At 36.3% G+C, this 16,373-nt stretch overlaps 1 non-coding gene across 1 annotated transcript; it reads right to left on the reverse strand.

Annotated features, from left to right (window-relative positions):
- Positions 1 to 60: 60 nt before the first annotated feature.
- Positions 61 to 185, reverse strand: LOC121216970 (small nucleolar RNA SNORD14). The gene has a single exon (XR_005913172.1). It is a non-coding gene; the product is annotated as a small nucleolar RNA SNORD14 (small nucleolar RNA).
- Between the last annotated feature and the right edge of the window lie 16,188 nt (positions 186 to 16,373).

Genomic DNA, 16,373 nt, shown 5'->3' on the forward strand with positions numbered 1-16,373 from the left:
AGTAAAAATCAGATTTAATTAACATAAAAGAAATATATATTTTTACTAGGGGTTAAAAAAAGTCTCAGACATCCAAGGAAGGAGCAAAACAGCAGAAGCTCTCAAGCCCGGCGAAAGGCGAAAGCTCTCAGGCGGCCACTGCGAATGTTTCTGAGAAACAAGCCTTTGATTTATCATCATCAACACAATTCATTCCAAGCAAACTAAGTTAAAAACATTTCCAAATAAAAAAAATTAAAAGGAATAAACCTATACTGAGAGGTCGATAGTTTTGGGGCTGATGCTAGAAGAGAATGAGTAGAAGGGTTTATAAAGAGGACTGCGGTTAGGGTTTGTAGCCGTTTCTATGAATTAGGGTTTTTATCTGATGGAAAGGGTTTCTCTTATTACAAGTTTCTCTAATTTGGGCTTTATTAAATTAAGAACGTTATTTTATGGGCTTCTCGAAGTTTCAGGAGATTGCTCGGAACAGGTTTCACGTTTCTTGTCTCTCTTTTATCTATGTCTACCCAAACGGGAAAATAAATCCTCCAAAATCTAAACCATTATTTTTTTTTAAAACTTTATTTTTAATTTTTAATTAATAATAGATATAATTAATTTATATTATATTAAACAATTATTCTTAATTTTTTAATGCAAATTTATATTATTTGTATTGATCCTTAAAATATACTTCATATTTTTTATTAAACATAAAAATAAATGAAAAATATTTCTCACCTAAGGTTGTATATTGATTGTGGGTAGAACTATCAATCGGTTAGGTTGAGGTTCAGTTCTAAAAACAAATTCAAGTTTAAACTCGTTTTCAATCCGGCCGAATCTATTCAAAAAAAACTTATTTTACTATTAAAAAATTAATAAAATATAAAAAATATTTTTATGTGATATTTTATATTTTTTTATAATTAAATTAAATTTAAAAATATTTTTTTATTGAAATTGAATACGTTGCCGAGTTGAGCTAACTCAAACTATAAAAAATTTTGTCTAAGCATGATCCAAGCCGAGTCGGGTGAATTACTTTAACTTATGAGCAAGTCTAATTAGGAATCAATTTATGACTCAACATATACACTAACCCTTTAAATATATTATTTAAAAATAAATTTTATACTCATAAATAAGTTAATATTAAAGTCAACTGAGACCAACTTAATAATTAAAACATTATTGCTTTACAAATAATGCAACGTGGCATTTTCTATTTGGGATATGTGTTTTGTCAAAGATTAATACAAATTGAAGGAGATATTGAGATATGTATCAATTTTTATCAAGAATTAACACAGTTATTAGAATTAGAAAGATCGAGGGAGTAAAAAATTTAGATAACTTTGCCATTTTCACTTTATTTGTTGATTAACCTTTAAAATATAATTTTTTTTTTTACATTGGTACCACTTTTTTATCGCACATTGATACTTAAACTTTATTTTCGTTGCAATTTTTTATTCAAAACTCAAATAAATGTTAAAAGAAATTGTGATGACAAGTTCAGCCAATTAAAATATGTCAGGTGTTGATATTTTTAAGTTCAAATTCATATTGATATTAATATTAAAAATGTTATTTTTAATGAAATAAAAATAAAATTCTTATTATTAATAAGTTATTTTTTGTTAAAATTTTTTTTCTCACGGCCAAAAACTCTCTTCTTTCTCACTATAGCTTCTTTTTTCATCCCTTGCTATCGCCATTGCGGCCATCTGAGCTCCTCTCTCTCGCCTCTCCGCCAGTTTGTTGGTGTCAATCTCTTTAAATTGTTTTTTTTGTTTTGTTTACTTGATTATTTAATGCTGAATTATCATGATATCATATAGAAAGAGAGACCATTTTCTTGGGTTTCAATTTTTTCAAAGTTAATTTTGCCTATTTTCTTCTTTTTCCAAAATTAATTTTTTGTTTCTGGATTTTAGTTTTTCCTTATTTTTATGTCATTTGTTGTTATAATTTTTTTCTTTTTTGGTTTGATAATGGGTTCATTTTCTTCTCTTATTCTTCTTTTCTTTCATTCTTATGAAATATCATACTATGCAAGAGTTGAAATTTTAGAATCGGGTTTGAAAACCATAAGTTTGGGTGATTTAGTGCTTCATCACCCACTTAATTTACCCATTCATGGTAGGTAGATTCAAACATTCAAAAACAACAATTTAACCTGAAATTCTTTATCTACAACTGTCGCTAGAAACAATTTGAGTTGAATTACGACAATATTCACCTGCATCATTGTTGGAATATAGAAAGAAGATAGTCAGATTATAAAAGAACTTTCGCTTTCGCTTTATTGATCAAACACACACACGCTGAGCAATACCTTGAGTCTGCTATTTATAGCAGAAAGTATTTGGAAGTTGAAAATAGTTACAACAACTAACTAGTTAGTTACAAAAACTAACTACCATTAACAGACTCATCTATCTTAACCATTTTTAACTGCCTTTTGTTACATATTCCATAACATTCCCCCTACTTGGTAACTCCTGTCTTTTGTCATCCTGCAATTCGTCATACCTGCTAAGAACTCTAAGTTGATTTCGAAACTTTGTGAACAACCCAGTTGATAATGGTTTGGTGAGAAACTGAGAATATCAGCTACTTGATCCTGACTTGGAACATGGCCGACTTGAAGTGTCCCTGCCGCTACCTTCTCTCTGACAAAGAATAGATCTAACTCCACATGTTTGAATTTGGAGTGTAAAATTGGATTTTCTGCAACAACCACTGCTCTCGAACTGTCACACCACATCATTGCTTTGCTACCAACCTTCACATGTAACTCAACCAACAAAGATTGCAACCAAACCATTTCTGCAGTGGCATGAGACTTCTATATTCAACTTTAACTGTAGAACGAGAAATAACTTCTTGTTGTCGATTATTAATACCAGTTCCCCAGTTCGCATCTGAAAACCTTACTAGGGACATTTTCGAAGATGCAGTAAAAACCAAACCATGGTCCAAAGTATGCTGCAAGTACCTTAGAATTCTTTTGACAGCCTTAAAATGTTGATCAATGGGCTTATGCATGAACTAATAGGCTTTATTAACAAGAAAGGCAATGTCAGGTCTTGTGATAACTATGTATTGCAATGCCCCAACTATACTCCTATAGGTAAACTCATCTTCAAAAGGAGTACCAACCTGAGCTGACAGATTATAGGTGGGGGTAGGAGCATTTTTTGACTTATCCATCAGACTCTTTTTTAACAAATCAATGATATAATTCCTCTAATTAAGAAAGAGACCATGAGGAGTGTATGTTACTTCAATCCCCAAAAAATAGTAACTTCCTTAGATCTTTGAGAGAAAATTGAGAATCCAAGGACCGCACAAACTTATCCATAGCTTTTTTATTGTTCCCAGTGACTATAATGTCGTCCACGTGAACCAGCACATAGAAAAGAGTAGAACCAGAATGTTGAACAAAAAGAGAAGCATCTGACTTTAACATAGCAAACTTAGCAGCCAACAAATACTCTTTTAACTTGTGAAATCAGGCTCTATGGATTTATTTGAGACCATCTAGGGCCTTTTTCAACTTACACACCAACTGTTGATCACATTGATGTTGCTCAAAACCAGATGGTTGAAGCATGTAAATTTCCTCTGTTAAATCACCATTTAAAAAGGCATTATTAATGTCTACTTTCCTGAGTTGCCAACCAAAAGTAATAGCAAGAGCGAGAACCACTCTAACAGTCGTTGGTTTGACTACAGGACTAAAACTCTCCTAGAAATCAATTCCTGCCTCTTGCAAATAACCTTTGACCACCAATTTGCCTTTGCACCATGCAATAAAGCCATTTGCATTTCTTTTCAACTTAAAAACCCATTTGCATCCGACTACTTTTTGATTTGTAGGCAGAAGTACTAAATCTCAGGTTTGATTTTGGAGTAATGAGCAAACTCTTGTTGAGCAGCTTTGGTCCATGCTTCACTCTCAAAATCCTCTTCAATGGTCAATAGCTCTTTGTCATGTAATTCTGTTGAGAATATTTTTGGCTTGAAAATCCCATTTTTTTATCTAGTCTACATAGGGTGATTATTGGAATGACCGGGTAGAGATGGACGACTGACCAAGGGTGTTGGAACCGGTGTAACTTCAGCTTGAGTGTGTGACCTAGTGGAACCATCACCAGAACTTGAACCAGTTGAAAGTACAAGACTAAAAACAACAGAACATCCCTCAGCTGTCACCAAAAGACTAGGAACATCAGAACACTCTTCAAAAGTAGTAGTTTGAGAATAAGAACCAGGCTTGAAAAAAATCACCAGAGGGACATAAGATTTCTTATGATGTTAAGTTGAATCTGAGCTTAAAGGAGAAACTGATTGGGTAATGCTAGTGAAAGGGAAACAACTCTCATCGAATACAACGTGACGAGATACAAAAATTTTACCATTATCATCAAGACATTTATATCCTTTTTTATGTGAGTTGTAACCAAGAAACGTGCACCTTTTGGACCTGAGCTGCAGCTTATGCCGATTGTACGATCTAAGATATGGAAAACAAGAATAGCCAAAAAGTTTCAATCGAGAATAATCTGGCCAGGCTTTATAAAGTTTCTTATAAAGAGTTTGACCTTGTAACACATCAGTAGGAAGCTTATTAATCAAATGAATTGTGTGAACAAATATAACGACCCAAATTTTACTGTTACCGAAAAAGTATATTTTCGAGTCTCCGTTTTAAAAAAAATGGATTCATAAATATTTATTAAAAATATTTACGAAGTAAAATGAGTGGTTAATTAGAGTTTAATTAAGTGAATTTAATTTAATTAAGAATAATTAAGTAAAAGAACCAAATTGAATAAAGTGTGAAAATTTAATTGTAGATTAAAAGAAAATAAAAATGACTAAAATGGAAATTATGCCATTTTTCCTGAGTGAGGCGACAAAAGATTTTTATGCATAAATATGTATATTAAATTATTATTATTATTTATTATGGTTTTTACATTTAATATTTATTAATGTTATTTTTATTAAATTGATATTTATTATGAAATAAATTACAAATTAACAAATGTATGGTAATAAAATATACATGTGCAATGAACTAAATACATACATGTGTAATACAATTATATAATTACTTATAATATAAGAATTATTATTATATTATATTATTATAATATATATATAGTAAAGTAAACCAAAAAAAGAAACAAAAAGAGAAAGAAAGGAGAAAGAACAGAGAGCAGGGACGAAATAAGGGAAGGAAAGAAGGAAAAAAAAAGGAAAGAAAGAAAAAGGGAAAATTGGGGGTTTGATGCTTGAAGCTTAAATAGTCAATGTGATATCGGAAATCTCGGCTAAGAAAGGACAAGACAAAGTCAACGGGAGTTAGCTCGGAAATTAAGTCAATGTAATACCAGAAATCTCGGCTAAGAAAGGACAAGACAAAATCAACGGGAGTTAGCTCGGAAATTAAGATTTGTATTTCTATAATTCGAACTTAATATTTAATTATTGAATTTATTATTTATTATGTATGGTATTATTTGAAATAAAATGAATATTGATTGAAATTGAAGGGTGAATTTAATTAATAATTGTTGTATTTTAATTGAATGTTATGGTAAATAATTAAAGTATGAATTATTGGTATTGTGTTTTTATTGAAATGATTTGATTTGAAAATGTGGTAAAATAATTATTATTGACACCATTTTTTGGATGAAAACGGGGTCGACTTGGATTTTGAAAAAAAAGAATGAAAACGGGAGTCGCCACCAATCCTTTTTTGACGAGGTGTGATTGGGTCACCTCAAAAGGTGGTTGTTTTTAATAAATGATTTAATTTTATTAAAACAACGATTTTGGTCTACGAAATTCAGAAAAATGAGTTCGGGAGTCGGTTACGCACGAGGAAGGATTAGCACCCTCGATACGCCCAAAATTGGTACCTAGTTGATTAATTAGTGTCTTAGTGTCGAAAATTTGAAAACTTGAAAGAATTTAAAATACGATCCCTCTTTGTAAAGAAAATGCTCAAATGTTAAGGACCTTCTCGTCTCACAATATAAAATGTCACATCCAGTAAGTTAGGACACGACATCTTGAATTTTCGAGAACGAGCTTGCCTTTTATATAAAAATTCGTGTATTTCAAAAGGTTATTCAGTTAGTTAAGGTGAACGAGGAAAATCGAAACCCAGTAAGTTAGGGCACGTTTCCTCGAATTCCCAAACACCGAATATTGCCTTTACTTGCAAAAATCTTATTTCGAGGTAACGAAATGCCATACCCAGTAAGTTAGGGAACAACACCTCGTATCTCCGAGAATAAGCATTTTTCAAAACTCATGTCACGATTTAAAAGAGTATTCCGTTATTTAGGTTAAAGGAGAAAAATCGAAACCCAATAAGTTAGGGCACGATTGTCTCGAATTACCAAATACGGAATATTACTTTTATGAAAGAATTATTATTGGGTTGGATATAATGATAATAAGAATAATATTAAAGTAAAGTAAACAATAATACTATATATAAATGTATATATATATGTATATAATAGAAATACACACTACTATATAATAATAATAAATATAGAAATACAAAAGCAAATATAATAAAAATATTAAATTAAAGTAATAAAAAATAATACTATATATAAAATATATATATACATAAAAATATACACTAATATATAATAGTAATAGTGATAGCAAAAATAATAAAAATATAAGTAATATTAATAATATATTAGAATACAAAAGTAAAGTAATAACAATAGGGGTGATAATAATAATAATACAAACAATAATACATATATATAATAATAGTAGTTAGAAATAAAAAATAATAAAAGTAACAATAATGATAGTAATAATATAAATAAATATGGAGAGGGCATATATAATATAATAATAATATAAAAAATAATATATACATGAGAAATAATAATAATAATATAAATAATAGTAAAAATAATAAAATAATAAAACAAAGCTCTCAACTCTCTTTCTCCCTCTTTTCTAAATCCGGCCGTTGGTCCGGCTTTGCTTCGGTCATGGACCCCCACGGGCCGCCATCGGCGCCACCGTACACGGCGGCTGGACCTCAAAAAAAACCTTTTTCGATAATGAAAATATGGGTAAGCTTCTTACTTTTATTTTTACTTTCGTATAAAAGAACAAAATAAAATTGAAAGGAAAACAATAAACAAACAAAGAACTAAAGATAAGAATAGACAAAAGAAACCTCTTTTGCTTTGATCTTTGATTAATCTCCAAAAACTAGCCTTTCCAAGAAACAAAAATAACCTTTTTACAAAAAAACACCTCCAAAAAACAAAAAAAAAAACCTCCTCCAAAACAAAGAACAATCCTTCTCCAAAAAACCAAAAACCCACCCCTAAAAACAAAGTCTTGAATGGCTTTTATAGCCAAATTTTACAAGTGGAGTGGTTGGGGTGGTTTAGGTGGCCACTGGTGGTGGAGTTGGTGGCTAAGGTGGGTGGCCAACAAAGGTGGTGGAGTAGGTGGCTAAGGTGGGTGGCCAACAAAGGTGGTGGAGTAGGTGGCCAAGGTTTTTATTTATTTATTTATTTATTTTTTGTGTTTGGGTTGGGATTAGGTTGGTTTAAGTTGGGCCAAAATTGGGCCTTTACAGCTGCCCCTCTTTGCTCATTTTCGTGTAACAAGAATAGAGCAAAGACATCAAAAGGGCCAATTTTGCCCGGTCTTGCCGAGTCTTGATTTTTTGGTGCTCATCTTCTTCCAGTAGCCTTATTCCAGTCTGCTACGTCTTGTTGCTTCGATCCACTCTACTGCAATTTTAGATACGCCTTGTAGCTTCAATCTACTCTGCTACGACTCCATGGGGATGAGATTTGTGTTTTTAGTCTGCTCCACTACTACTTAGGGAGATAAGACTTGATGCGATCTGCTTCACTATTGCTTAGGGAAATAAGATCTGTGGTTTTATCTGCTCCACTACTGCTTAGGGAGATAAGACTTAATGCGATCTACTCCACTACTGCTTAGGGAGATAAGATTGTAATCTTCGATCTATTCCACTGTTGCCCAAGGAGATAGAACTACTGGCTTTAATGTACTCTACTGTAATCGGAGAGGTAAAATCCACCATCTTCGACCTGCAATCTATTCCACTGCTAAATATAGGGAAATAGAGTCTGTTTTCAATCCACTTCCTACCAATATAGGAAGGCAGGATCTGCAATCTTCAATCTATTCCACTGCCAGATACAGTGAGATAGAGTTATCGGCTTCAATGTACTCCACTGTGGTCAGGGAGGTAAAATCTGCCATCTTTGATCTGCTTCACTGCCAAATACAGGAAGGCAAGATCTGCAATCTTCAATCTACTTCACCACCAGTATGGGAAGACAAGATCTGCATCTTGGATCCACTTCCTATCAATATAGGAAGATAGGACCTGCTATCTTCGATCTACTTCACGCCAATACATGAAGACAAGATCTGCTTTCTGCGATCTACTTCGCCACCAATATGGGAAGACAAGATCTGCATATTGGATCCACTTCCTATCAATATAGGAATATAGGACCTGCTATCTTCGATCTACTTCACACCAATACATGAAGACAAGATCTGCTTTCTGCGATCTACTTCGCCACCAATATGGGAAGACAAGATCTGCATCTTCGATCCACTTCCTACCAATATAGAAAGATAGGATCTGCTACCTTCGATCTACTTCACGCCAATACATGAAGACAATATCTGCTTTCTGCGATCTACTTCGCCACCAATATGGGAAGACAAGCTCTGCATCCTGGATCCACTTCCTATCAATATAGGAAGATAGGACCTGCTATCTTCGATCTGCTTCACGCTAATACATGAAGACAAGATCTGCTTTCTGCGATCTACTTCGCCACCAATATGGGAAGACAAGCTCTGCATCTTGGATCCACTTCCTATCAATATAGGAAGATAGGACCTGCTATCTTCGATCTGCTTTACGCCAATACATGAAGACAAGATCTGCTTTCTGCGATCTACTTCGCCACCAATATGGGAAGACAAGATCTGCATATTGGATCCACTCCTATCAATATAGGAAGATAGGACCTGTTATCTTCGATCTACTTCACACCAATACATGAAGACAAGATCTGCTTTCTGCGATCTACTTCGCCACCAATATGGGAAGACAAGATCTGCATCCTGGATCCACTTCCTATCAATATAGGAAGATAGGACCTGCTATCTTCGATCTGCTTCACGCCAATACATGAAGATAAGATCTACTTTAATGACTTCAATCCCTCCCATTGCAACTTCAAGGGTATAGGATCTGTTTCTTTGATCTGTTCTCTGGGGAATATGACCTGTAAAATCCATTTTATGGACCTATTTATGCCTAGTGTTTAGGATGGCATGATCAGAATGAATCAAATGCTTCTAACTAGATGTGTATGAATGAATGCAGAATGTCATGAGAATGATCCATTTTTAATGTTTGAGTTGTCATTGCTCATGTTTTATCACTGACGTGTTACAACGCCTTCTTGCTCGGCTGGCACATCCAAAGAAACACTTAGTCAGATTGCCCCCACTGCGAACGTCAAAGTTTAATCCACTGGGACATAAAATTTGTACCATCAATCTCACCGTAAACTAAGGGTAGAAGGATATGGCTTTTTCTCGATCCTCTGCTATCACAATTCAAGGATACAGAATGTGAAACTCTTTGATCTCCTACACTATTCTCAAGGTGTCATACCAAATGTTTATGTACAAATGCAAAATTTCCTTCTCCGAGAAAACCTTTTCTTATTACTTGGTGAACATCGCTTGTTTGTTCATTGAAGCTTTGCCACCAACACGACATCTTGTCAATGTTTGGACAACAAAATTTGAAAGGATAGTCCCGACTTGGACTCTTCCTTTTTGGACACTTTGAATTTGGTGTGCTCTAAACAACAGTCCTGTTTCAGGCTCCTTCATTATTTAGAAATTTCTAGAGTAATATGCAAAACTCCAATTGCTTGAACATTCAGTTTATTAATAGTTATTCTAAATGTTTTTCGAGAAGGTTACCACAACGAACAAACAAATGTTATTGAGAACAAATCTCGAGATGAATGAGTTAATCGAGATAGCAAATTTTGCTAAGATAAAAAATGAAATAAGACAATGGACAAGAATGAAATTTTATTGGGGAGCAAAGCTTGAACTGAATACAATAATCAAGACAACAAATTTTGCCAAGATTCAAAGTATAAGATGACAACAGGTGCCCCAGATATCGCAGCACGAGCTTCCCTGCACAAGTTTTCTAAAGACCATTTAATATGTGTTTGGAATCTACAGTATTTTGTCGATACCCCAAGATGTCACCTACTCCTTCTTGCGATTCAGGTGTAGTAAGACCACCACATGCCTCAGATCCTGCTCAAAAATTCGAGCCGTTCCGTTCACCTCACGCTTCAAAATTCGAGCCGCCTTTTTCAGGTTTTCAACTCAAATCCCCTTTGGTCTCAAGGTGCCTTTTGCGGGTTTTCACCTTGGCCTCTCCCTTTTTTTTTTTTTTAAGAATGCCCCCTTTTTAAGTGAAATACTTCTTGACTGAGTCTGAATTTACAGGATTTGACAGGCTTTTACCATCCATTTCGCTCAGGATTAAAGCTCCTCTTGAAAAGGCCTTTTTTACCACATAAGGACCTTCCCAATTTGGCATCCACTTTCCTCTAAAATCCTTTTGTAGAGGAAGAATCTTTTTCAGCACCAGGTCCCCCTCGTAAAATTCTCTGGGACGAACTTTTTTGTTGTAAGCTCGCATCATTCGTTTCTGATACATCTGACCATGACGAATAGCTTTTAACCTCTTTTCCTCTACCAAGTTTAACTGGTCATATCTGGATTGAATCCATTCAGCCTCATCCAACTTTAGTTCAGTTAATACTCGGAGAGAAAGAATTTCAACTTCTATGGGTAAAACTGCTTCCATCCCATAGACTAAAGAAAATGGTGTTGCCCCGGGTAGAGGTTCTAACAGAAGTGCGATATGCCAGGAGAGCAAAAGGTAATTTCTCGTGCCAATCTTTGTAGGTTTCAGTCATTTTTCCTATAATTTTCTTGATGTTTTTGTTAGCTGCTTCCACGGCACCATTCATTTTTGGACGGTACGGTGACGAATTGTGGTGTCTGATCTTGAACTGACTACAAACTTTCGCTATTGAGTTGTTGTTTAAGTTCAGCGCATTATCGGATATGATCCTTTCAGGCATCCCGTATCGACATATGATCTCTTTTTTCAGAAACTTGCTAACTGCCGACTTCGTGACATTTGCATATGAAGCCGCCTCCACCCATTTAGTGAAGTAATCAATAACCACAAAGATAAAACGATGCCCATTGGAAGCTTTTGGAGATATTGGCCCGATAACGTCCATTCCCCACATGGAGAAAGGCCATGGAAAAACCATAACATGAAGGGGTGAAGGTGGTGCGTGCATTTTGTCACCATAAATTTGACATTTATGGCACCTCTTGGCATAATTAATGCAATCCCCTTCCATGGTGGACCAATAGTACCCAAATCTCATAATTTGTCTGGCCATCGTGAAGCCATTGGCATGCGTTCCGCAGATACCTTCATGCACTTCTTCCAAAATTTCCTTTGCCTCAACAGCATCCACACACCTTAACAGTACTTGATCTTTTCCTTTTTTATACAAAATTTCCCCATCAAGGACATAGTCAATGGCTAATCTCCTTAATGTCTTCTTATCATTTTCTGTCGCATGGTCAGGGTACTCGCGACTCTTCACATATCGCAATATGTCATGGTACCAAGGGTGATCATCCTTTCCCTCTTCATTGTCAATGTTGCAACAATGGGCTGGAGCCTCATAGATGCTGATCTGGATAGGCTTCATATCTTCTAATTTGTTCACTTTAAACATGGAGGCTAAAGTGGCCAAAGCATCTGCCATCTGGTTTTCATCTCGTGGGAGGTAACTAAAGGTGACACTATCAAATTCCTCGATCAATTCCATAACCAATTTTCGATAGCGAACCAACTTCGGGTCTCTTGTTTCCCATTCCCCCTTGAGCTGGTAAATTACTAATGCAGAGTCCCCGTATACCTCTAGCACCTTAATTTTTCGCTTTATGGCTGCCCGAATGCCCATAATGCAAGCTTCATACTCAGCCATATTATTTGTGTAGTCAAAGTCCAATTTGCTAGTGAAAGGATAATAATCTCCACTAGGGGACACGAGTACTGCCCCAATTCCGTTGCCTATAGCATTTGAAGCTCCGTCAAAACTCAACTTCCAAGGACCACCTTCTTGGAAATCTTTCTTTACGGTTGCGGCATACATCAAATCCTCATTTGGGAAATCGAAGTTCAATGGCTCATAATCATCGAGAGCCCTACTTGCTAGGAATTCCGCTATTGCACTCCCTTTGACCGCCTTCTGGTTCACATAGACTACGTCAAATTCAGATAGAAGAATTTGCCATCGAGCCATTCTTCCATTCAGAGCGGCTGACTCTATCAAGTATTTCAGAGGGTCTAATTTGGAGATTAACCAGGTCGTATGGTACAACATGTACTGTCTCAGTCTCCGAGTTGTCCAAATTAAAGCACAACATAATTTCTCGATTGGCGAATATCTTGTTTCGCATTCGGTGAACTTCTTACTGAGATAGTAGATCGCTCTTTCCTTTCGTCCTGATTCGTCATGTTGACCAAGCACGCATCCCATGGAATTTTCAAATACTGCCAAATACAGTATGAGCGGTTTGTCTGGGCAGGGTGGCATCAGTACTGGGGCGTTGGATAAGTAATGTTTGACTTTTTCAAAAGTTTTTTGACATTCCTCATCCCATACACCTGGATTATGTTTCTTGAGGAGGCGAAATATGGGGTCGCATTTCTCAGTTAGCTGTGAGATGAACCGAGCAATATAGTTCAGCCTTCCTAGAAAACCTCGAACCTCCTTTTGAGTAGCGGCGGGGGTAATTCTTGTATTGCTCTTACTTTGTCAGGATCAATCTCAATTCCTCTTTCACTGACCACGAATCCAAGCAATTTTCATGATCTGACCCCGAATGTGCACTTTGCTGGATTTAGCTTTAGCTGAAATTTCCTCAATCTCGTAAATAATTTCTTAAGGACCTGCACATGTTCCTTTTCTGTTTTAGATTTGCAATCATGTCATCAACATAGACTTCTAACTCCTTATGCATCATGTCATGGAATAGTGTTACCATGGCCCTCTGATACATTGCCCCTGCATTTTTCAACCCAAATGGCATTACCTTATAACAAAAAGTTCCCCATAGGGTTATGAACGTAGTTTTCCTCATATCCTCGGGATGCATCTTAATTTGGTTATATCCCGAGAAGCCATCCATGAAAGAAAACAGCGAATGTCCTGCTGTATTGTCTACCAAGGCGTCGATATGCGGCAAGGGAAAGTTATCTTTTGGGCTAGCCTTATTTAGATCTCTATAATCCACACACATTCGTACCTTCCCATCTTTCTTAGGGACAGGAACAATGTTAGCTACCCACTCGGAGTATTTGACCACCTTCAGGAACCCAGCGTCGAATTGCTTTTGCACCTCTTCTTTTATTTTTAACACGATATCAGGCCTCATTCTTCGGAGTTTTTGCTGAACTGGTTTGCAATCCTCCTTTATAGGAAGTCGGTGAACCACGATGTCAGTACTTAACCCCGGCATATCTTGGTATGACCATGCGAAGACATCTTTGAACTCTCGCAGTAATTCAATGAGGTCTTGTTTTACTTCTTCAGCTATGCGGGTACCAATCTTTAACACCTTTCCCTCTTCCAAGATCACTGTCTCTATCGTCTCTTCGTGGGGTAGAATCTCTTTCTCTTCCTGCTCTACCATTCTCAACAAGTCCGGAGATAGGTTGCAATCTGTGTTATCTTCAAAATCTTGAGATTCCTCTGGACACATATCTCGTTCAAAAAGATTTTCTAAGTCCATAGTAGAGTCACTCATATCATTGATATCTTGGGACCTGTTATAGGTATCAAAGAATGTACAGGGAATGTATGAATTTAAGGATTCTTATTTAGTATGACCATGAATGTATGAAAAAAGAATTTGAAAAGAATATATACTCAAAATGCGAAGATATATTTCATTGAAATCACAATGTCCACATATAAGCCTATTTCAGTTCAAAAAGTTTTCATTTTCTCTAGGCTTAGAACAATTAATGTTTTGAATATTACTCTGGAAAAGCTCTAAAAACTTCAGGCATTTCTTCCGCAGTCCAATTGTTTAAAACACTCCCAGGTTCAACGGGATAGATGCCTGACGTACTTCCTCCTTCAAATTCTTCTTCACATATGGCATTGATGCTTAAGTTTCTTAACATTTCCTCTGCGGTCTTCTTTCTTGGAGCCCTCAGTTCAGAATACATAGTTCATCCCGACATGAATGTCCTGGATATGTGGGGAAAGCCATAGGTTCCCAGTCGACTTCTTTTCCGTTCAAACGCGCCTTCCTTCTATCTTGTCTCTTTTCTAACTCTTTCCTTCTCTGTTTGGTATTTGGTTTAAATCCTAAACCAAAACGATCTTGTTTGTATTTCACTACTGGTGCCCCCATCCTTCCCTGAAGGCATCTTCCAAGTCCTCTTCCAGGCACAGCTCCTTTCCCAACTGTCGCTTGTAATCCCATCCTTGTGGCTTTAGACATGCTGGGCGCCGGAATCTTCTTTCCCCCTATGACAAAGGTTGCATTTACGAACTCCAAAGATCGAAAAGAACATTCAACTGCCTCGTCGTCTATTCCCAAATATGGTGTATCATTGGTTACCAATGCAATGATATCTTCCTCGGCGTCAATTGTAATTAACCGGCCTTCTATTACCAATTTTAACTTCTGGTACAATGATGAAGGCACCGCCCCTGCCGAATGAATCCAGGGTCTTCCTAATAAGCAATTATATGACGGCTTGATATCCATCACTAGGAAGTCCACATCGTATGTATTCGGGCCAATTAAAAGAGGTATTTCTATTCTTCCTATCACCTTTCTTTCGGTACCATCAAACGCTCTCACTATATTTTGGCATGATCTCATGTGAGAGTTATCCACCGGTAACCTACTTAAGGTAGATAGGGGTAAAACATTCAAGGCTGATCCATTGTCAATTAGCACTCCAGCTAACATATACTCCCCGCAACGAGCAGTGATGTGTAATGCTTTGGTAGATCCTCTTCCCCCTGGCGGTATTTCATCATCATTAAAAAAGATGAAATTATCGGCATTGATATTATTAACCAAGCGGTCCAACTTATTCACCGAGATATCTTTAGTGACATAAATTTCATTTAGCACCTTAATCAACGCATTACGATGTATCTCTGAACTTATAAGCAACTCAAATACGGAGATACGAGCCGGTTGCTTATGTAATTGTTCTACCACGCTGTACTCGCTATGTTTCAAGAATTTTAGAAATTATTTGGCTTGATTTTCAGTTACCGGCTGATTGACACTCGATTCAATTTCGTCTGTTTTTGTTTTTCCTAGCTCAACTGCTAAGCTTTTTCTTTCCAGATTCCACTATCGCATCTGCCGGATCATAGCGCTTTCCACTTCGTGTATAGAATCCTTCCTTCTTTTCTGAAGCATTTACCGAGCTCTCTTTTCCTGGAATCGTTACATTGCAATCGTAACTCCAAGGAACCTTTCTGTTATCCTTGTAAGGAAAGGATACAGGTTTTTGGATTATAACTTTTGGCCCTATTTGTATTCCAGATTCTTTGTTCATTGGCTTTGAAATGATAACCACTGGATGACGAAGCTCTTGGGTTCTCCTTGCAGATCCTTCTCCTGTAGCACAAACTTCTTCCTCTTTTAACCCTTTGATTTCTTCATAAAACTCCATCTCTTTGCTATCCATAAAGTTTTGCACCACGATTCCGAACTCGGTGCATTCCTGGATGTCATGATCTTCTTCTGCGTGGAACTCACAAATCTCTTTGCTTGTTCAGGCCTTTCTATCGAATCTTGCTTGATAAGACCTTTTTACCATTTGTTTCCAACCCATCAAGAGGGTTATCTCTGCCACGTTGCTTTGACTCTTCTTCCTCATTCACTATCGCGTTACCCTATATCTCATATGGGCACGGATTTCTGCTACATTGGCCCGATGAGTCGCCAATCTTTACGATCCCCATATTGATAAGTTTCTCCACTAACTTTTTGAATGCAGTGCAGTTCTCAATCGAGTGCCCCTTAATCCCCGCGTGGTACTCGCATTGGGAGTTTGTGTCATACCATTTGGGGTACGGAGGTTGCATGGGTTTTAGGTAAAATGGAGATACCACATGTGCATCAAATAAATTCTGATACAATTCTTT

Source organism: Gossypium hirsutum, chromosome A02 (assembly GCF_007990345.1).
Source record: "Gossypium hirsutum isolate 1008001.06 chromosome A02, Gossypium_hirsutum_v2.1, whole genome shotgun sequence".
Classification (NCBI taxonomy): Eukaryota; Viridiplantae; Streptophyta; class Magnoliopsida; order Malvales; family Malvaceae; genus Gossypium; species Gossypium hirsutum.